This window comes from Bufo bufo, chromosome 2 (genome assembly GCF_905171765.1).
Source record: "Bufo bufo chromosome 2, aBufBuf1.1, whole genome shotgun sequence".
Taxonomy (NCBI): domain Eukaryota; kingdom Metazoa; phylum Chordata; class Amphibia; order Anura; family Bufonidae; genus Bufo; species Bufo bufo.
In genome coordinates this window covers 562,986,634-563,011,484 of record NC_053390.1, presented here as the reverse complement: position 1 = coordinate 563,011,484, position 24,851 = coordinate 562,986,634, and the positions used below count along the sequence as shown (strand labels likewise).

The 24,851-nt window shown below is 39.0% G+C and overlaps 1 protein-coding gene across 2 annotated transcripts in view; it reads right to left on the bottom strand.

The window, feature by feature from the left end:
* The window catches only part of GRID2 (glutamate ionotropic receptor delta type subunit 2), a 1,570,293-nt gene that overhangs the window by 1,300,452 nt on the left and 244,990 nt on the right, over positions 1-24,851 (bottom strand). The window lies entirely within an intron of this gene.

Genomic DNA, 24,851 nt, shown 5'->3' with positions numbered 1-24,851 from the left:
AATGTTTGGGAGTGAGGCCTTTGGAGATTCTATACTGTTCTGTCAAACACCCCAGAGTTAAGGTGCATTTAGACACACCAATTATCAGGAATTACCGTTCCTATAAACAGTCGTGACAATCTGCCAGTCTGAATGTGCCACCAATCACCCAATGAACAAACAAAATGCTCTTTCATCGGATGATCCTGTCGCTCATGGAGGCACCACTCATCATGGCTTCTGGGCAGCAGATCGTGTAGTCTAAACAGCGATCTGCTGCTCGGAATCCATCATTCTATATGAGGACCAGGGATCGTCTCCTTCACTACATGAGCATCTAACTGTTGGCTGCACCATCGACCCGTGTAAACCTAGCTTTAAGAGGAATTGAACTGTAATTAGACAATTGCATTACTTCTTGTCATTGTTTGTAAAGCAGGCAATATATCAAGTCTACAGATTTTCAAGTGAAATACCACTAAAAGTATGCAAATTACACATGCACTTAATCTTGACAATAGCAGATATTGTCTTTGTCTTTTGTACTGATTTCTGTACTGTATTCATCACATATCTTAGATGCACAATTTTCCTTCTTGGAATTTCCAATTAACCTTTAATTATATATCAATATTCTAAAGCATCTAAAGCTTGGTTAGAGAAAATATGACATAACAGGAGAATTATCTGATATTTTTCAAGTAGATATGTATATGAATTAAGTATGAGAGAAATAATATTTCAGAAATCCCCAGGAATCAAATATTGTACTGAGAAAAATATGAATATGTTAATAGATTCATAATTGTTTGCTTGGATTGAGCCATGAATGAATGAGCCTGTTCTTGCACAACATAAAAGGTTCATTCTACAAATCCTTTTTGCCCTAGAGACATCTATTCAATAAGCGATTCCATGTTCTGCAATCAATCAGAATCAATGGACATTGCACAAACGTTACTGCAACAGTGGTGTGGAAAAAAATACAGCAAGTATTATAGTAGCGGCTTCTACAAGTAGACACCTCAAGTGTCATAGCTGTTTCTGTGGCATCAATTCAAAATAATAAAAATAGTAATAATAATGCTAACAATGTAATTAAAATTATACATTTCTATAGAAATATTTATCAGTGCTATAGTGATATCCGTCACAATTCAGAGGCAAAACAAAAAAGAAATGATTTTCTTTTTGTATCATATGCTTTTACATAAATAAACTATAAGCTATTCTTATATATATATATACAGTACAGACCAAAAGTTTGGACACACCTTCTCATTCAAAGAGTTTTCTTTATTTTCATGACTATGAAGGCATCAAAACTATGAATTAACACATGTGGAATTATATACATAACAAACAAGTGTGAAACAACTGAAAATATGTCATATTCTAGGTTCTTCAAAGTAGCCACCTTTTGCTTTGATTACTGCTTTGCACGCTCTTGGCATTCTCTTGATGAGCTTCAAGAGGTAGTCCCCTGAAATGGTCTTCCAACAATCTTGAAGGAGTTCCCAGAGATGCTTAGCACTTGTTTGCCCTTTTGCCTTCACACTGCGGTCCAGCTCACCCCAAACCATCTCGATTGGGTTCAGGTTCGCTGACTGTGGAGGCCAGGTCATCTGGCGCAGCACCCCATCACTCTCCTTCATGGTCAAATAGCCCTTACTTTCAAAGTTTTCCCAATTTTTCGGCTGACTGACTGACCTTCATTTCTTAAAGTAATGATGGCCACTCGTTTTTCTTTACCTAGCTGCTTTTTTCTTGCCATAATACAAATTCTAACAGTCTATTCAGTAGGACTATCAGCTGTGTATCCACCTGACTTCCTCAACGCAACTGATGGTCCCAACCCCATTTATAAGGCAAGAAATCCCACTTATTAAACCTGACAGGGCACACCTGTGAAGTGAAAACCATTTCAGGGGACTACCTCTTGAAGCTCATCAAGAGATTGCCAAGAGTGTGCAAAGCAGTAATCAAAGCAAAAGGTGTCTACTTTGAAGAACCTAGAATATGACATATTTTCAGTTGTTTCACACTTGTTTGTTATGTATATAATTCCACCTGTGTTAATTCATATTTTTGATGCCTTCAGTGTGAATCTACAATTTTCATAGTCATGAAAATAAAGAAAACTCTTTGAATGAGAAGGTGTGGCCAAACTTTTGGTCTGTACTGTATATATATATATATATATATATATATTTTTATTAAATTTTTTTAGTTTAAATTAGAAGTTAATACAAACATGCTTGCATAGCATTATAATATATCTTATAGCAAAAATATACAACATTTAAAACACAAAAGTCTTTAATTTACACCCTTCCCCCCTTCCACCTCAGGCTGTCACCGAGTAGGGCACCGAAGACAGAGCAATCCCCCTCTGTCCAGTAGGGGGGTGGACGGGAGAGAAGATAACCTCCCCTACCAGCCACCCCAGGTTAACTCCCAGAGCCGCCTCTATTTCCCACCCTTATAACAGATGGCTTCATAATCCTCTATTCTACTAATAAAATTCTTCCATTCCAATAGGGCGGGGCAGGTTGCTGAGCCCCATTTTCTCACAATAAATACTTTACCTAACATACACCCGTTTTTACAAAGAGGATGTATTGGTTTATTTGAATTTCCCACATGGATGGGTAGATCAAAAAGAACTGCTTCGAGTAAAGGGTTAACTATAGATTGAATTTTCCTCTCTAATTCTGACAAAATAGCACTCTAGAATTGATGTATAATAGAACATTCCCAGAAGAGATGAACAAATCCTGCATCAGAAGAACCACACTTCCAGCAACAGAGTTTGCTCCTCTCTCCAGGATATATCCTAGACAAAAATCTGGGGGTGTAATAGAGTTCATGTACAACTTTAAATTGGATCAGCCGATGTTGAGTAGCTAATGAGGCCTTCTTAATGTTGCAGTAAATCTCACCCCAAGGTAATGGGTCTGACCTCCCCAGTTCAGTCTGCCATTTTTACACTACCTAAAAATTTACGAAATCGTGCATAAGTTTGATACTTGTGCCTACTGATGCAAAACAAAAATCTAAAAAATAGTGTTCCTGAACCGTAACAAGGTCTTTACTTATTTTAAGAGTGGACAAGAATGTGTGTTTTAATTGAAAATAGCAAAAACGAGCCAAAAATGTTATTTCTGAATTGTGAAAAAAATCTTTGAAGCCTTTAAATTCCCCTAATTTAGTTAAGTGATTTACCTTCGTGATATCCCTGCGGATCCAGTAATTATTATCTAGTAACATCAAAAATGCATTTAAATATACATTATCCCACAGGGGAGTAAAGTGTAGAGCAGATGTAACCTGCATATAGAATTTGACCTTATTCCACACTTTAAATAACATCTTCCCTATGGGGCATTTAATCTCCTTTATCCGTAACTGTCCCGACTCAAATATTATCCCCTGAAGAACTACAGTATATGTAATACCAAGATAGTGTGTCAAATAATTAGGTGCAACATTCATACACCACTGCAATTGTGCACATAAAAAATATCCTTGAAAAAAGGGCAGTGCAAGACCACCATCCGTCTCTGCCAGCCAGACATAGTTATGTTTGATACGAACCCTTCCTCGACCCCAGATAAGATCGTTGATAATCCTCTCCCGAAGGTAAAAAAAAGAATAATTTATCCAGACCGGACATGGAAGAATGACGTAGAGCATAACTGGCAGCACAATCATTTTAACCAAAGCAATCTTATCCGCCTGAGATAGGGGAAGCCTCTGCCACGCCCTAACTTTCTGCTTAATATTATCAATCACTGGGCTAACGTTTAAAGCAATGTAGCCATCCAGATCTACTCCGATTTTTAAACCCAGATAATTTAAGTGATCTTTAATAGAAAGTATGCGAACAGTACTGTCACCTTGTGGACATTTACAACTTAATGGAAGTAACATAGATTTATCCCAGTTAATTGAGTAACCGGACACAGAGCCATATTCATCAATAATATGCATAACCCGGGGAATCGCTCTGTATCCGTCACTCAACAACAATAAAATTTTGTCAACGTAGAGACTAATCCTATCATGTGCTCCCCCTCCCTCAAAGAGAGCCAATCCAGGGTTGGATCGAATTCTACAAGCAAGAGGCTCCATAAAAATGGAAAATAGCAAGGGGGAAAGGGGGAAACCCTGTCTTGTACCTTACTGCAAAAGGATACTGGGTGTATTAATACCATTTAAGTTTATTCTAACAGAGGCTTGTGAATATAATAATTTAGATAATTGAATAAAATTCGATCCCAGACCCATTCGCGCCATGGTGCTCCAGAGGAAGGGCCACTCCATCCTGTCGAACACTTTAGCAGCATCCAATGACAGGATGGAGCAGTTTCCCCCTGCCCATCTGTATATTCAGGAAGGCCCTTCGTAGATTGGTTTAAATCTGTCGGCCGGGAACGAAACCTGTCTGATCTGGATGTATCAGTAAGTGTATTATCTTCTTTAAGTGATTTGCAAGCAATTTGGCCAGAAGTTTGTAATCAGTATTAAGCAAAGATATCGGTCTATAAGAATCTATGCAACTTTTATCCTTATCTTTTTTTCAATATTAAAGTAACAATGGCCTCTCTCAACGAAGGCGGAAGGGCTCCGCAGCTCTGCGATTCATTGATTACCTGCAACAAAAAATGTAACAATACCTCACTGTGCGTTTTATATACATCAAACGGCAAGCCGTCAGGCCCTGGCCATGAATTCCCCCGAACTCCAGCCAAAACAGACTGAAGCTGTCGGGATTCGAACCCGTGATCAGCCATGTCCCAGGTGGTAGCTCTAGCCACTAGACTACCAACCCTTCTGAACTTTTCTTTCTACTGAACTCTTTGATCTACCTTGTTCCAGCCTTGCCTTGTTAATCTCTGTGATTCCTTGCACCTGCTACTTCCTCTTTATAAGCCCAGCCTCTTGCACCTGACCCCTGCTGGTTATTGTTCTTCTGAACTTGATCCTGCTGTATCTACCGCTGTTCCTCTGTTGCTACTACTACCAACTCGACTGCTGCCAACCTCGGAATCGTCCCCGACTACTCTCTCTCTTGGTTGATCCTCTACTACCGTCTACCTTTCTGCTGTCGACCTGGACGCCTCTCTCCTTGCGGTCTCCCGCTACTGGACTCCACCCGGTACACTGCCCGGTGCCCTCCCAGGCAGGTGAGCTAGCACCCCTAACAGAACCTCTTGGAGCTGAATCGGAGCATTCAATTGTAAAGAATCCCAATCTGACCTGCTCCCTGATTCTGTTGTCCTGGCCTAGCAGCTCCCCATTATCCCATTAACATCGCACGGTGGGGGGTTTCCCCCACTCTTTGCCGTGACAGTATGACCACAATGGCTCCTTGCTTGGTTACCTTCGAAAGAGGGTGCAGCATGTATCGCCATCTGTTTGATGGGGTGCATGCGCGTTCTCCGGAGGGAGAGCGTTTTGGGGGTTTCACCGTTAACGGTGCGGTGAGTGGCTTCTCTCCTTGCGGTCTCCCGCTACTGGACTCCACCCGGTACACTGCCCGGTGCCCTCCCAGGCAGGTGAGCTAGCACTCCTAACAGAACCTCTTGGAGCTGAATCGGAGCATTCAATTGTAAAGAATCCCAATCTGACCTGCTCCCTGATTCTGTTGTCCTGGCCTAGCAGCTCCCCATTATCCCATTAACATCGCACGGTGGGGGGTTTCCCCCACTCTTTGCCGTGACAGTATGACCACAATGGCTCCTTGCTTGGTTACCTTCGAAAGAGGGTGCAGCATGTATCGCCATCTGTTTGATGGGGTGCATGCGCGTTCTCCGGAGGGAGAGCGTTTTGGGGGTTTCACCGTTAACGGTGCGGTGAGTGGCTTTTCTCCGCCATTCGATTCTCACCGTTGTCTGTATTGGTGCCCCCTTATTTTGTCATTCCCCTTGGGGGTTTAACCATTAACGGCGCGGTGAGTGACTTCTCCCCGCCATTCGATTCTCACCGTTGTCTGTATTGGTGCCCCCTTACTTTGTCATTCCCCTCCCCCATCCCATTGTTTGTTGTGCCCCACCAACTTTCCCCTTTTGTGGTTGGGGGGGCTTTGAGGGGTGGGAGTGTCACAGCCTTCGGAAGAGGGTGCAGCATGTGTCGCCTGCTGTTTTCTGGTGCAAATGCTTATCCTCTGGAGGGAGGGTGAAAGGGGAACCCTGTTACAGTGCAGTTCTCTGTAACAGTGGTTGCAGTGTGTGTGAACTGGCACTTGTGCTTGGGTCTCCCCTCGTCCACGTCTCAGTGGTTCTCTCGCTTGTGTCGGTGTGGCTGGCTGCAGTCCTTGTTGGACTGGCTTAGGTGTATGCTGGTGGAGGATGCATGCTGGCAGCGACTTGGTGGGAACCGTGGCTGAGAGTGGACGCTGTGGTCAGTGCGGTCTCTCCGGGCTGTTTGTTTGCTGGCGCCCTGGTTCCTGTGTGTTGCTCCAGGGGCTGGCAGTCGGCGCTCTGGTTCCTATGTGTTTCTCCAGGGGCTGGGGAGACTCCCTGGCACTGACACTGTTTCTGCTACTTTTTAACTTCTCCCATCCCTGTTTTTGCATTCCTCACTAGTTTCCCCTTTTTTTTTGGTGAAGGGGCTTTGAGGGGTGGGAGTGTCACGTCCTATGGTCGTGACTCTTTGTGTCGCATGCAGTTGTTAGCGGTCTGCTTGTTGTTTACCGCAGGTTAGGACAGTCTGTATGTTTGTCTCACGTGTGGTTGCCGCTGGCAACATAATTATGTTTGGCAGTGTAGCAGCCTGAGTTGGTTGCTAGGCGGCTCACTGTCAAGGCATGTGGTTGCTTCTAGCAACATTTGTATGTATGTGTTCACTGTCTATGTTTGGTGAGCACGGGATTCATGTTATGTGTACATTTCCCCTTTAAGTGACATAAACCTTGTCTGGTGTTGGAAGGGTTAACTCCTTTCCTACTTTGTGTGTGTGGGTGTGGCTACTTGGGCTATTTAGCCTCTGCTGGATCCCTGTAGCTGAGGGGTACTTCAGCCATGCCTTATGCTGGAGTCATCCTCCTGGTCTTTTACCATCTGTCCAGTGAGGGCCACCCTTGTAGTTCATAAAACATGTACTGATGTTAAGCTTATGTTTGTGTGGTGTGTTACCTTATTGCAGCTATGGATCTGGTTCCTGTGTGTTTAATGTTTGTGTGCTGTCTCCCTTTGTGTTTGGTGTGGACATCAGCATTTGAGCACGGGTTCCAGTCTGTGTGCATCTGGCAGGTAGGTGTGGAAGTGGTTTCATTCACCTGCCATATCCATATGTTGTATATGTTTCCCTTTCCTTGCAGCTTGGCCAGTTTAGACTCCTGTTCGTCCGTGTCTAGGAGGAACAGGTCGTATTACCCAGCTCCTAGTCCAGGGATTTCCTGAGGTCTAGTAGGGACCCGAGGTTCCTGAGTATGAGCCCTCCTACCATCTGGGTTGGCTCATACGGTTAGGAGTCAGGGTCAGAGTTAGGGACACTTTAGGAGGTGACCTGCTCCCTGATTCTGTTGTCCTGGCCTAGCAGCTTCCTTATTCATATAACATCGCACGGTTGAGGGTTTCCCCCACTCTCCGCCGTGACACTATCAAAGACAGAGAGACATCATCCGTCTTAAATGTATCAATCAGCCATTTTTGTATAAAACCAGTGGAATCATCTTTCTCTACACCCTCCGGAAAACCTATTATTCGCATATTGCACCTTCGTGATCGATCCTCAAGGTCTGTTAATTTATTCCTTAACCATATACGATCCTGATCTATTTCAACCACCTTATTCTTTACTCCTGCCAACTCCTGTTTAACGTTATGAATCTCACCATCAGTGTCTTTCATTCTGTCTCTCATTTTACTCATATCATCCCTAATTAATGTGACATCAATCTGTAGACTGGAAACTGTGACGGTTTGTTCAGCCAGGGACTGATTCGTAGTTTTAACGGTAGCTAGAATTTCAACAAGCTTTTGATCTATGGTTGCTAAATCTTCTTGGTTAGGGCTAGCCACTTTCGTGGCACCTTTTTCTTCACTTGCGTTCAATACGACCTCAGGCTCTAGCTGAAGGTCTAGCTTTTAACATTTGGGGATTTAAGGAATTTTTCCATCTTAGCTTGGGCGCTATTACACCCCCCACGTTTATGTATATGTAACTATATAAAAAAGCTAATTGAGCTCTATTACACATAAATGAATTCATTATTGGTGTCCCATCTTAAATTTTGTTAAATAAACTCAACAAAATATTTTAAAAAAATATTAACTTGATCAAGATATGGCTAAATTAACATTTTCAAGGATTGCACGCCAGCTTCCAAGCTGAGTGTACTTTATGTAATGGAAGGTAATCAGATTCTTGCTATGGCCTCTTAAGCCAAGCAGATATCCAGGGAATTAATTAACAGCGGTCATGTATCTTTGCTGGACATTTTGTATGAATTTCCATCCTTTCCGACATCTCGTATAATTAATTTGGTTTACAACATTGTAATACTTTGCACTAAATGTGACAGGGTAGAATATATGAATAGCTTACATTGATAACTTTTTAGTTATATAATGATCCAGGACATCTCTCTTTGTCACCGGGTGTTCTAATATTGCCTTGGGAACAATCAAATTTCAATGTTCAGATATGCAACACTTCTGTTATCCCTCAACTTGAAAATCATTAAAAATGCAAATTCCAAATTCATTATCCCAAATGAATAAAGCATGAGGCTAGCTTCAGTTTTATTATAATACAGATTACGAAGAAGTAATGGTCTAGAATAAACTTTAGAAGCTATTGTCTTCCTTGACTGTTATGCAACTTCTGTGAGCAAAGTATGTCTCATATGGAAACATGGCATATCTAATTTTTTGTACATTAAATTATGATAAAAAGTGATGGGGACATCAATTTCAATCAAATAATCTCTGTTTAGATTTTTCCCTGGTATGGAATTTGAAGACATAAAATCACATGACCCCGGATTATCCATAATTATTTTTCAGCATCATAGTCAATCTGAATACAAGGTTTCAACATGTCTCATAGGCACTATCTAAAGTCCCAAGAAAAGACGTCATGTGTATTCTTAGCTTGTCCATTGATATGACAAGACACGGGACATCTCTGTCACAGACATACACGTAGCAGTTAAAACACACAATAACAGGAGGGTCTTATATAAATATAGTTAAAGATTAGAACAATATATTTTGTTAGGTAGATTAAATACATTTATAAAAAAAAAAAAAACTGTTCCAAAGTTTCTACAATTAATGTATGCAAAAAGTATATTCACCAGCATCAACGGCAATATACATTTTGCAGCAGACTTTGTGCACTTTCCCCATTTTTTCAAAAACCTGTTGCAAAGTTTCCATAATTAATAAGAATGTATTAAGGTTTTTTCCACAGTATCACTGTCAGGATATATTTTGGCTGCAGACAATGTGCAATTGTGCTTTTTTTCGTAAAAAACATGTTGCAAAGTCTCAAGAATTAATCTTTTTAGTCACCGTGACATACCTGTATAACTTGGTGGCTGAGGTAATATATTTAGCTAGCTGCTACAATAAGCCCACTTAATGTGTGACAGATCCCCAATGTTTGATACAGTAGGTACCGTGCCACAATGACGGGGACTGGCGATTGTGGTGATCCCCGTCATTTAACTGCTCAGATGCTACAATCAACATGATCGCAGCATCTGTGTGGTAAGGCAGAGGAATATGGCTCCCACTTCCTTCCAATCATAGCCCCTGCAGTCAAATTGGTTACCATGCAAGCCTGGATGGTTCTGAAGCTTCCCATGCTGCCATGGTAAGCTCTCTGCTAAGCTGTGCATGAAGCACAGCTCAACAGGGAGAATGTCAAAATCTTATTCACTCTAAAACAATTTATATTTGGGTGAATGGTACAAGAGTTTAAAAGATCCCAGGTTCTATCCTCCTAACGGGGTAAATATATCAGGTATGGCCACTTCAAAAAAAAAAAAATAATAATATTTGTAAAAATGTTAAGCGCAGTGATTTATGTAATGGAAAAAAAAAGAAAAAACAGAACATTCATCATTTTTTTATCATCTTTAGTAACCCCTCCAAAAAAAAAGAATAATAGTGATCAAAAGGTTATACATACCATAAAAATTATACCATTAAATACTACTGAAAATGGTGATGCAAAGAAAATTTTGATTTTTTTCAAAGGTTTGATTTTTTAAAGATGTAAAACAAAAACAAAAGTTTGGCAGTATTCGTGTTGAGTATCAGAATAAGAACATCATGTTATTTTTTTACGCACAGTGAACACCGTGAGGTGAAAACCCCAAACACCTTGGCGGAAATATGTTTTTTTTTCAATTTTACCCCACAAATATTTTTTTGCCCATTTTCCGATAACAGACATGGTCAATCAAATGGTGCCCTTAAAAAAATAAAGTTATCCCACAAAAATAAGTCCTATTATGGCTATATACCGTATTTTTCGCTTTATAAGACGCACCTGATTATAAGACGCACCTAGGTTTTTGAGGAGGAAAATAAGAAAAAAAATATTTTGAACCAAAAGGTGTGCTTTTGGTGGATTTTGAACTAATGGTCTGGGGATGACACTGTTATGGGGCTCTGTGGATGATGCACTGTTGTGGGGGGATCTATGGATGATGCACTGTTATGGGGGGATCTATGGATGATGCACTGTTATGGGAGGATCTATGGATGATGCACTGTTATGGGGGGGAATCTGTGAATGATGCACTGTTATGGGGGGATCTATGGATGATGCACTGTTATGGGGGATGTGTGCTGTGAAACATAGGACCATGAGGAGGGCCAGCATAAGATGCTATATGTGTGGGTGACACACATATAGCATCTTATGCTGGTCCCCCTCATGGCCCTATGTTTCACAGCATTACAGTACTTTATTGTTTGTATGTAAAATATTTCTTTAATCCTGAATCAATCGCTCTCCTTTTGATAAACTAGCTGACACTGATGTATCGCCGGCCGCTATGCTGCACAGTGTGGGCGGCGATACATCAGTCACAGTGCGGAAAGGGAGGAGGGGCTGGAGGCAACTCACAGCGGGCCCGGTGCAGTCACTGTAGTACACCGGGCCCCGCGCACAAAAGTCTCTTTGTATGTAAAATCTTTCATTAATGCTTTATACCATAAATCGCTAAATCGCTCTCCTTTTGATAAACTTTACTAGCCTAATCGCCTGCATCAGTACTCACTATGAATGTAGAGTGCGGTCCCTCTGGCGCATGACTTCATCCTGCTCCTGCTTCATTAATGAAGTGGGAGGAGCGTGACGTCAGTCACACGCCGGCCGGACCGCACGCTACATTCATAGTGAGTACTGATGCAGGCGATTAGGCTAGTAAAGTTTATCAAAAGGAGAGCGATTTACGGTATAAAGCATTAATGAAAGATTTTACATACAAAGAGACTTCTGTGCACGGGGCCCGGTGTACTACAGTGACTGCACCGGCCCCGCTGTGAGTTGCCTCCAGCCCCTCCTCCCTCCCCGCACTGTGACTGTATCGCCGGCCACACTGTGCAGCATAGCGGCCCGCGATACATCCGTGTCAGCCCTGTAAAAAAAGTCAACCATCATTTTATAAGACGCACTGTCATTTCCCCCCCACTTTTGGGGGGAAAAAGTGCGTCTTATAAAGCGAAAAATACGGTAAATGGAAAATGTAAAAAGTTATGGCAATTAGAATGTGGGGAGGAAAAAAATTTAAATGCAAGAACAAATTCCAAAAACCAAAAACCAGCAAAGTTTATTTTTGCTGAAGACTGTGTCCAACTTTGCATTATTTTAAAAAAAAAAAGCTATTCAGCAGAGACTAGTGTACCTAAACTGATTAATTGTTCGTCATCACTAGGGATGAGTGAATCGACTTTGGATAAAACATCTGAAGTCATTCACATAAAACTTTGTTCCAATACTGTACAAAGCAGGAGCCCGTACAGTATTAAAATATATTGGTGCCAATGTTTTTACTGTAAAAAACATTTCCTGAACTTGGGTTCGGTACCAAGGTACCACTTAGAACAGAACCCGTGTTCAGGAAATAGTTTTTTTACAATACAAATTAATTTATGAAGTTATTACCCTTATATTACCCGCAAGACTCCTGCTCCTGTACGGAACGAGGTTTTATGTGAATCGACTTCGGATGTTTCATCCGAAGTCCATTTGCTCATCCCTAGTCATCATAGTTATAATATATCATAGTATACAGTCTGTTAGAGAAGGCTTAAAAGCTTTGTCACACCTAGGGCAAGCTTGGGTGTTGGGAGTGGTAGTGGCAGAAATTATTTCATCATTGCTGGTGGGGACTCTGTGTGGTTATCTTTCATGTGGTAATTTTTCTCTACATTGGAATTTATGAAATTTGTCTTGTTTTTAAAAATTGCTGAAACTTCTCTTCTTATCTTCAAAACTTTTTTGAAATTAGTATTTTCTTCCAAAAAGAAAATTTTCTCCAGGGTGCCTAAATAAAAAATTTAAAAAAAATTGTCTTGTCTTTTAAAAATCTATTTATTAAAGATGTATATATGACCTCACATAAGCTGCTTGAAAGTAGTTATATACAGGGAAATCTACACATATTATGAGATTTGCTTATCTCTAATGATAAACATGGTCTAGGAAATAAAATGTCATATTGTTATGCATTTCATTTCAAAATACACCTACATTATGTTATATAGAAAGCCTTTTATATTATGCCTATTAGCTTTTCCATCATTGTATTCCAGTTGCAGGGGGGCTTGTTTTTTTTGGAGGACAAGTTCGGGGTACGATTGGTTTAATCATTAGCTTTTATTATTTTCTTTTCCGGAATGAAAAAAACTGCAATTTTCCTTTGTCATTTGTGCAATTTTTTTTACCACCTTTTCAAAATCAAAACACATTCTATGAAATAAGTAATTCTGCGGCCTCTTAATAAATTTGGTGGCTCTTCTGGCAGTCTGTTCATTAAAAAGTAAATCTATTGCAGTTATTAGCTGGTGTAGACTTGATTATAATGATTTATATCAGTTTCTGTAGAAAATAAGAGTAAATATATCAACATTCCTTACTTTAAGGTGTTGTCTGCTTTGCTATATTGATTACCTATCCTTAGGCAGCACCCGAGGTGATCAGATGTTTAAAGAGAACACAGCACTCACTTCAATAGGACTGTGTCGTTGTAATTACACCTGCTCACCACTACAATATTGACAGCGAGCAGGTAAGCAGTGGCAAGAAGGTAGCACTCAACGCTGATGATCACCAGGTGATCGCCAGGTGTGCCGACATTCCGTTCACCGCTTATCTGATATTGATAACCTATCCTGAGGATAGATCATCAATATAAAAATGAGAATGACCCCTTTAAGTCTTGCAAACTTTTTCAAATGTGGATATAGAAAATGTACTGTAAAAACCATAACTTGCACAAAAATTTAGACTTTTGTATGCCATAAATTTGGTATACATCCTTTAATAAGTTCCCTAAATGTCGAAGAAAGTCAAATTAGTAAGACAATTGAATGATGCTCAAAGCTTCTTCTACAGAGCTCTTAAAGAGCAACTTTAGCATTATATGGTTGCTTTCCCTATGGGACTAGCTTGCATGACTCACCTGCATCTTCTGCAAATTTTTAATCTAATCATCATTAAGCAGTATTGTATATTATAAGAATTCTTATTTAGGATAAAGTGGATGACAAATATGGCTTGAAATATGACTTAATATATTTATTTTCACTTCTAGATTTAATTAAAACTAAATTTAATGTTACCATTCCACTAATTGCTACATTGTTACTGATAACAACCCATTTCAAGTAGATTTATTTCAGTAAGCAACAGATTTTATTTTTAAGAACAATTAGAATTTCATTGACTCAAACCCTTCAAGAAACAAAAAAGCTAAAATTGTGGCCATTAAAGGTAAATATGATTTATACCGTATTACAACATTACTTGTAAATCAAATGATAAATGACTTGAAGAATGATCCGATAAATTACTATTTATCATTAGAAAACAATTTAACATGTGAAGAAATGCAATATTGCTCGCTGATGTTAGTTAAAAGTTCTCTTAATTAGATGACATGCATTCATGAACAGAATGGCTGTTGTTATCATCATAAATTTCCTTGTGTTCAAAAGAAAACATACAGATGTTTTCCCTTTCTAAATAACTAACAAACGATATAACTTTCCAAGTCTGTTTTCTTTATAACACAAAATCATAATTAACAACATATCCATTATTTAGAAAATGTTATAAAAAAAATCGTAATTAGCAAGCAAACATTATGGTTCTTGCAGGACAAATAAAAATAAAAACAATGGGTGGGATCACAACAGCAGTATGAATTCCGTTTTTGCTTTCCGTTATAACATGGTTATAACGGAAAATAACAAAATTTATAAGGCAGAAGTCAAAACGGAAGCCTTTAAGAGGCATTCCATTTTGATCCTTCATAATCTATGGGCAGCATAACGGATCCGTCCTGGTTTCCATTATGCAGGAGTCCAGTCCTGCATAATGGAAATCGGGATGTATGCTGTCCATAGACTTCTATTATGTCGGAATGCAAAATGCAAGCCTTTAAAAGGTATTCTGTTTTGCTTTCCATCATAATAGAAGTCTATAGGAATCATAACAGATCCATCTGGTTCCCGTTATGCAGACCGGAAAAAAAAAGTCCTGTCGGAAGAACTTAGTTTTTCTTCTTGCATAATGGGAACCAGACGGATCCGTTATGATTCCCATAGACATCTATTATGACGGATCAAAACAGAATGCCTCTTAAAGGCTTCCGGTTTTATTTCCGTCTTATCGATTTTTTTTTTTTCAAACAAAAACAGAATCCATAACGCTGATGTGAACCCACCCTAATATATACCATATATTTTGTGTGAGGTGTATGGCTTTGTATTGCAATACAATAATGCACAAAGCATTAAAGGTTAACTAACCTGTAAGAGATGTTTATTTTAAAATATTGTAAATGCTCTGAAACCCATTTTTGAATTATACTTTATTTATTTTACTGTTTATTGTTTACTTAAAAAATAGATACCCAAAGTTTATGGTGTATATAGCACTTTAGAATCTGTACACTCATACTCCGGTGACAGATATACAGGTTACGGCAGGGTCGTTGCTTGGGCCACAAATGTTTTGTTCCAAGCCTTAAATGTACTGCCTGCCAGATAGATAAAACTGTATTGCCATCCTCAGGATGTCGATGCAATTGAATCTAATGCATTGCAAGTGTTGAAGGACCTTTCATGGTGCTCAGCAGTGAAGAGAAGTCCTGGGGAAGAAGCTGTCGAGAGGTCTGCTACATGAGGAGAAGTAAGTGAAGTGATAGATTCCCAGTGTGAGAGGCAGATTAATGCTGGGAGTTGTGGTTATTTAACTGCAACTGTATGCTAGGGCTTAAGGGAGAGATGTTATTTATATGGGACTGTTTGTTGGAGTGGGTGGAGTGATGTTATTTACATTTACATGTTAAGTGGGTGATATTAATGACCGGACTGCATGTTGGAGGTGGCTGGGGCAAGGTGATGTTATTTATATGGGACTGTATGTTGAAGGCGGCTATGCGAGGGAGTGGTGTTATTTACATGGGACTGAATGTTTAGGGGTGATGTTATTTATATGAGATTGCATTTTAAAAGTGTCTGTTGACGGGGTGATGTTACTTACATGGGACTGAATGTTGAGTGGTGATGCTATTTATATGGGATTGCATTTTAAAGGTGGTTGGTGAGGGGGTGATGTTATTTACATGGGACTGAATTTTGAGAGAGTGATGTTATTTACATGGAATTGTATGTTGAAGGCAGCTGGGGGAGGGAGTGATGTTACATGGGACTGAATGTTGAAGAGTGATGTTATTTACATTGGACTGAATGTTTAGGGGTGATGTTATTGACATAGGACTGCAAGTTGGAGATGGCTGGGGAGGGGTGGTGTTATTTACATGGGTCTGTATTTTGAAGGTGGCTGTAGAGGGGAATGATGTTATTTACACAGGACTGAATGTTGAGGAGTGATGTTATTTATATGGTATTTCATTTTAAAGGTGGCTGGTGAGGGGGTGATGTTATTTACATGGGACTATATTTTGGAGGGGCAGGAGAGATGGTGTGATGTTATTTACATGGATCTCTTGGGTGGAGGAAGGGAAATTATGTTATTTACATGGGACTATATGGTGGAGGGACTGAGGAATTGGGGGGCACTGTGGAGGCATTTTAAATCCAGGAGACATTATAGGTGTTCTTATTACTAATGGGGGGACTTTTGGATCCATCTTATTTTTACTAGGAGCACTATGGGGGCCTTATTACTACTGAGTGGTCTGTAGAGAGCTTTATTACCACTGGGGGAACACTAGGGAGGTCTTATTTCTACTTAGAGATCTGTGAGGGCATTATAAATACTGAATGGCTCTTCTACTAATGGAGGCACTCTTGGGGAGCATTATCACTATTGGGGGCACTGTAGGGGACAGTGGTACTAATGAGGGCATTCTAGAAGGGAATTACTATTAGTGGGACTTTGAGAAACACTATTATTATGGGGGAGGACTATCTATATGGCACTACTTTTTCTTCAGGATAGTATTTGTGGGTATTGGGGAGAACAGCGGGCAGCAGACTAACACTGGTGGGACTTGAGGTTGGCAGATGAGAGAAAAGTGAGGAAACTAAGATGTCTGTGTGTCAAACTCTGCAGAGACGAGGCGCTGCTGAAAGAAGTTGTCCGAACCGAATTGAGAAGATGATGACAGAGAAGATTTATATCAGAGGAGACGTCACCTGGGAGGCCCTGGATGTGAGCGATATGTGCTGCTATATAGCTGTAAAGCAAGTGTAACGGACCGGTTCAGCAGACAAGGGGTTAAAATCCGTTTAGGCGATAAGCCCCTTTCTGAGAGACAGGCACAGCTACTGCAGGATACACCAAACTCCCGAACTGGATACAAAATAGCACTCCAAAGTGGAACCTCACGAATAGCTGCTAGCAGACGAACAGGGATCAGCTTACACTTCTGGCAATCGGTCCTCTAACAGCATACAGTGAATCCCCCCAATAACGAGACAAGGCTCCGTGTTGAGGGTCAAGCAGTGGTCTGACTGTACTTCAAGTACAGCCTCTTTTATTCATAAACCACAAACATAGTACTGCCCACAGGGGTTTGAAATACAACCAATCAGTAATTTACAACACATACAATGTAACTACAGCAACCAATCGTTCACGCCCCCAGAGGACCAGAATGAAGACTGTGACATAGGACAACATATCCCCACAATGCATCATGGTCTCCTCCTCTTTGTCCCGGAGACAACCTGAGGAGCAATCCAATTATCTCTGAGGACAAAGGGAGATCGCCAATACACATATGAGGACAACAGAACAGACATCACCATTTAAACACACAATGGGACAATGGCACAATAGAAACACACCCACATATTCCTCCCAAGCTGACAAGTTACACTTATTATAAATTGTTACAACTTTGTGAGTTTACATTGGCCATACATATAACTTACATTAATTCAAACAGTATAACGTGGGGACAAACCTATCCAAAATTCACTTGAATAGGTTCAGGGGTTTAAAAGTTAGTATATGGCCCATAATCCAGGGGCAAGAGGCCAGCAGCCAGTCCTCTCCAAAACCCAGTGGCGAGGTTGGTTTCGCCACAGCAAGTATAGTAAAATGTCTTTAGTGCTCAAGTGTGCGCTTGGTCGAGAATTGTGCCATATACATTGGGGCTTGGGTCCTGGATCTTTTGAGACCCTAGGAATGCCCCTGGTATACGGGTGTATGGATTCCACAGTACTGCTGGAATATGGCTTGCAATAAGCTTTGTACTGGCAGGAGCAGTCATTGTATGCAGCTTGGCTAAATTTTGGCATAGTACATCTGTGCAGGGTTTCCTATACCAATGTGCTGTGCTGAGATCTTAGCTGAGCAGAGTGGGAACAGACAGGAGTGATATGTGTCACAGAGCTCCTGTCTGTTCTTTATCTATCCAAGCAAAATCCTAGGCATAGCACATAGGTATAGGAAACCCTGCACTAATATGCTATGTCATGTTTTAGCTAAGAGGAGCAGGCATAGGTTGAAGCTGCAATCTGCTCCTCCTACTATTTAGTGCACTGCATCCCTATTTTAGCAGTACTATGAAATCTGTACACACTCTGTGTATGTCAGTGATGTATTAATGTACAGATTCCACAGCACTATAGGCACCCTGAACTTCAAGTGCCTATTTCTTCAGTAAAACTGTAAAATCAATAAATAAAGTATACTACAAAAACAGGTTTCTCAGCATTTAGATTTATTTAATTAAGTGGTCCAAAAGGTAAGCTACCCTTCAAGTTAAGAGTCAAATTAGCAGCTTTGACCTTATGTGTATGACCATATGCAATGTGGGATGAAATGCACTCTGTGTAATGTAAAACTACATTGAGTACTTTATTGCCATTTAGGTTATTATGCAATACACTTATCTGTATTCAATAGGCCAAATTCTGTGCTTTCCTCTACCCACTGAGAATATATTCAGCCTCTGTTTAGCCATGTATAGGGGTACAGGAGCAATACCCGTTATTTGAATAAGCACTTAACAGCTTATATTATGGCTTTATACATGGACTAGAAAATTAACATCCGTGACATGAATCCAAAGTTTACACAGAAACTGAGGGGAAAATAAGGGGTAGTTAATATATAGGATTGTTGTTAATACTGCTCACCCGCTGCTTATGCCGTTATGCATCAGAGCATAACATCTATAATCACATAAATAATAACTTGAGGGTTGGGCAACAGGAGAAGCCGCCTTGTCTGATATACAGTGTAAGAGAATAAAGACAAAAAGCCCTTTGAAGTGGCGTTGTCAAGGATTCTAAATTCGGAGATATATATAATTACATTTTATTAAAAAAATAAAACATAGAACCATGATGACATGAAATGGAAAACTTGCATAAAATAGCTAGGAAAATTGACTAGTTGTTTCAAAGCTTTGTTGGCTTCTTCCTCAGTTCCCAATTAATGCAGTTATTTGGATCGGAGGAAGGAGCCATTATGGCTCTGAAATGCTTAATCTGGATTTCTATTATGTTCCGAAAGTGATAAAAGAAAAATTGGTAAAAAAAAAGGTAAAACACAATATTATATCAACTTTGGTGCAATCTTCACTAAAGCTATAGATTAGTTCAGAATAAATGCTGCTGATTGTCTCTACATTAAAAGGTTTCATATATTATTGATCTGAAATAGAATGAATCAATATGTTATAATAGGTCTGATGAGAAAGAACAGTATGTCTGTAAAGAGCACTTCTTCAGTTGATTATTATTATTTTTTTATTGTAGGAGATGCTATTAATCATTATAGGTGAGAAAATGGATTCAAAGAAATTGCAATTCGTCCTGAGTAGAGCAGATTCTTATATTTAAAATAAATTTAAAAAATGGAAAAATATACAGTGAAAAACATGCATCAATATGTAGTTCCAATAAAGATGAACAATTTTTTATTTATTTTTTTGCCGGTACAATTCTAACAAATCGGTTGTTAACTTCAATTTGGTTAAGAATACATTTGACCTGAATTGAAAGTGCTTCAATTAAGCTAAAATATATGTATACAACTCCTAGGATTCATATTTGTCTCTTATCTTTCTCTCCTTTAAATTTTTTATTAATTTTCTTATTTTTGTTATGCTAATTAAAATTTAAAAAATGTTCCACAATTGTCCCTTATTGATGAACAGTGCCTTCCCATGTATATACACACAGTAGTACTGGAATGTCTAAAGCAATGTCTTGTTCTGAACAAGCAGTCCAAAAAATATGCCTTATTAGGGGCAGATGCATGCCATGTTAACATACACACAGTAATATGGGAAAAAGCAGTGGCATGTTCTGAACAAGCTTTCTAAAACTGTGCAATTGTCCGACTGACCAGTGAGGTGGAGGTCTAAGCTACAGGTCCCATTTCACAGATCCATGCTCAGCCTAATTTTGTAGCTTATAGCTACTCACCATGTTAAAAATTGGTAGAAGATTTGGAGACCTTCCCGATGCCCTGAAATCCAAAAGGGCGCGATTTCAGAAGCTACAGCCAAGATAATATCTGAAAAACAATGTTACTGATATGTATCAAAAGACTCCAGGGAGCCTGACTGACTCAGCAGGCACTCAGGGCCCTTCTGAACATAACCCGATAACCATATCCTTCATTAAGAGTACTCTAACTCTTTTTTTCAGCTTGAAAGAGTTAAATAACATAAAGACTTAGTTGAGGCTAACAGGATCTTGGTGGGCAACTAAGCCTTGCTTGTCTCATTTAATGAGGCTCAACATGACTGTTCTGTTGATCAAGGAGCAGAGTTACCACGAGAATGTTCAGATTAAAGGTCTCCCGGAAGAAAGGTGGTGCATGATGCTTCACTTGCTGTGAGAAGATAGGGCTCAGTCCATAACAATTTAGCACTTACATAGATCACATATTCTAAAGTTCACATGTCCTTTCAGAGACTTACATAGTTACATAGTTAATACGGTTGAAAAAAGACATACATCCATCAAGTTCAACCAAGGGATAGGTGGGGATGCGAATCCCAAAAGGAATTGAGACTCAGATTTCTACACGTTTTTATAAGCTTTAATGTTTTTTTCTTTTAAGAATTCGTCTAAACCCTTTTTAAAACTGTCTACAGTTCCTACTGTGACCACGTCCTGAGGAAGTCTATTCCACAGCTTCACAGTCCTCACAGTAAAGAAGCTTTGACGCTTCCGGAGACTGAACTTTTTCGTCTTCAATCGGAGGGAGTGCCCCCTTGTCTTTTGAGCGCATTTTACATGGAACAGCTTTTCACCGTATTTTTTGTACAAACTATGCAAACTATACTTTCCAAGCCTATAGACCTTATTTTACCTATTAAGCGTCTATGAGGGACAGTATCAAAAGCCTTTGCAAAATCCAGAAACACTACATCCACAGCCACCCCTCTGTCCAGGCTACTACTCACCTCATCATAAAAACAAATCAGGTTAGTCTGACTATTTCTGTCCTTGTTAAACCCATGCTGGTTATCACTTATAATATTATTTATAGTGACATACTCCTGTATATAGTCCCTTAAGAGCCCTTCAAACATTTAGGAATATGTGAAATGACAGTTTACCGTGTTATCACTTTACACTCAAGAAAGTGCAATGGAAAAAATGAAGGGCTCAAGAAAAAAAAAATCCTAAGCAAGCTTCAAGCACACTCCATAACTTACACTCCTTAAATTTAAGGAAATTCTTATTTTATGTATTTCACAAACCCAAAGAACTTGTTTTCTAAATTGGTTGAAAAAAAATGAAGAAACTGTCATCACTAAGTTTGAGCACTTATGCCAAAAAATATCCTATTACTCAGAAGAGTTTCTATACATTTGCATATGAATTATATAAATGTATTGTTTTTCTTTTACTATTAAAAGTCAAAATTTTCATGGACGAGGATAAATTATATTAGTATCGCTCTGTTTACACTAGAATCATGGTTTCTATTTTTACATGAGCCTTGATGTATACAATGGATCCATTATTGTCTGTTTTGTAATGAATTCTGACATATTCCATTTACTTCTAATAGGTTCATCAAGCTTTATTTTTCTTTTAGTGCATAATATAGATAAATATGCCACACTATTCTGACCATCAAAGAGAAATAAAACCTGAAAAGAGCCTAAAATACTTTAAACATATTTAGGCATATTAACCTGAAATACGCCTATGTTAGGCGTATTTCAGATGCAGATTTAGTCATACTAACCTGAAATACGCCTATCTTATGCCTATTTCAGATGCAGATTGAGACAGGTCGAGAAAAGTGGACGCGGCGTGGGCAGAGATGGGCCGCCTAGGAAGTACCTGGTATAGGCGTAGAAAATGGTCTAAATGTAATCCACTCTACATAACTTCGGCAATCCACCGCCAGTGCAGGGGCTTTAATTAAAATGACCCCCTTTATTTGTGCCAAGGAATACAAAATGGTCACAAATCAAGAGCTCCAATCTAAACATCATTGAGCCTGTCTTGGACTACATGAAGAGACAGAAAGATTTGAGCAAGCTTACATCCACAGAAGACCTATGATTAGATCTCCAAGATGTTTGACCTCTCTACCAAGTCCTTTCAAAAACTGTGTGCAAAGGTGATCACACCAAATAATGATTTGATTTAGAGTTCTATTTTTTATTTAATTTTGATGTTGTTAATTCTTACATTAAAGCATTTTCCACCCCTGCCTAAAATGTTTGCACAATACTGTACTTGCCTGTCAGATGCCAAAAGGTTGCTCTTTAGACATCAGTCAGGCATTTAGAGTTTTATGAACCAATTTGGTGCTTGTGCATATAACACTTTCTTGCACAAACACCAAACAAAGACACTGAACTGAAAGCCCTAAGACCCTATTACACCAAGCATTTTTAGCATAATTATCAATATTATGCAATTAGAATTTTCTGGTCTGGTACCGTTTAACAAAAATAATAGCAATGATGTTACATAGAGAACTTTCAGAACAACATCAGTCCCTTCATCAGGAATACTTCATGAATGTATGAAGAAACAGCAATATATATATATATATATATATATATATATATATATACAAAAAGAACAGAGACATGCTGTAATGAATGGACATTTCAAAAGCAACAGAATATAATTTCTCCTCAATTAGGCCTCATCCTGTCTGAACATCAGACCGTATAATACAGCCCATAGGGCCAATGTCTTCATTTACATTATAGAGCTCCACCAATCAGCATTGTTTCTAAATTAGCAATGAATTTTACAACTTACAGTAAAAAAAAAAAAAGAAACATTCCAATAATACATATATAGCAGACTGGGAGTGTTCTAATCCAAAAGCATACATAGCATATTAAGTAGTAGTATATAAAAATGCTCATTGGTTACTTTCCTACTAATTTAGACTGAGTAATTTATGTGTTTAATGTGTGTCTTATGATTAACAGCAGTTTCCCCTTGCCTAGGTAGTTTAATTTTCTTTTCTTTTTTGTACTGTAAATGAAAGACTTCAGTAAACCGGAAAAACTGTAATTTAAAAGTATGTCATCATTCCTTGAATATGTGCAGGTAGAAAAAAGAAAAGAAAAAGGACAGCAATTGTGCAAAACCTGTTGGAATATATTGATCTATTTACTAAGCCTTTAAACTCATAAGAAACTATCAATAAAAAATTATACTATAGTAAAACCAATTACACCATATTAAATTCTACTATATTGTTATCATGTCATGCTGATTTTGCCATTAGGATATCCAGTTGATATATTTATTGTCTACCTAAATTTAAGGGAAAAGTTAGTGGTTTTATCTCAATCGAAGCTGCTCTGTTCCCCACTGATCTTCACTTCCTGGTCCCAGGCTGGCATGCAGATATTGGCAGAAAAGGCGCACTCATCAAAACAATGTTTGATTTGGATCACCACTATGGCCAGTGACCAGCTGAACAAGCATCTCCAGGAATTTCCTGCATGTCAAACTGGGAACAAAAAGCAGAGACCATCTGATACCCAAGAAGCTTTGGAATTGCAGCAACAAAGTATCAGTAAGAATGAGAATGGGATATTTTTTATTTTAACCCTCTGTGAGCCATAAATAAAGTGTGTCTCCTTTCATCGTTTTGCATATATTGAACACATTCCTTTCTTGATAAAAAATTGTCATACACAATACTAAAATATACAAACTAACCAATGTGAACAGATATGGATAATTTTATTTATTCGAAAAATTAACAATTATATTTGAAAAGATCTTATAAACCAATATTTAACTATTATTTTTAGATGTGCTATCATAAAATAGTAGAACTTTAAAGAGGTCATTCAAGTGTTTAAAACTGATGAACACTTCTTATAATAGGTTATCAGTATCTGATCGGTGGGGGTCCGATTCTTTACATCCCCACTGAACAGCTGTTTGAAGAGGCCACAGAGCTCTATGAGTGCCATGGCCTAGATCAGTGATATCACATTCATTAGTCACATGGCTTGGTTGCGGCTATGTCTCATTCAAGTGAATGGGTTTGAGCTGCAATACCAAGCACAGTCGTTAACCAATAGATGGCCCTGTGCTTTTTAAGCTGCAAGTAGGCGATGGAGCTTACAGAAGCACTGTAGGCTCTTCAAACAGCTGATCGGTGGGGGTGTAGACTATCGGACCTCCACCAATTACATATTAGTGACTTATCCTGAAGATAGGTTATCAATATTAAACACTCAGACAAGCCCTTTAAGAGATAAACAAAGGTTTATCCTCTATCACTGCTATTCTTCTCATTGGATGCCTATGGCATATAGAGTTAAATACTGTAGCAACACAGTATATATGTGAGGTCTTCTATCCTGAATGTAGTTGCCCACTGGCAAAGAGCTAGGTATTAAATAGAGTAGGTTCCGTCTGGATTCAGGTCACCTTGCCTTGGTGGTTGGGCACAGATATTTTTTGATCAACATATATTTGATAAGAAACCTCATTTTTATGATATGGCATGTGGCATTAGTTTTTATATAGATTTTGCATGTAGTGCCTTTAGAGTGCTGTTACAGTATGTTCTGTAGACTCCCTATCATGCAATATGTTTATCTGCAGGCAGGTATGATTAGACTTCTATTTTGAAGGAATGAATAATGGAATGTCTCTAAAGGCATTCTGTTATGCATTCCGTCATGGAATTGCGTTATGGTCCGTGGTAACGGAATCCATAACGCAATTCAGTAA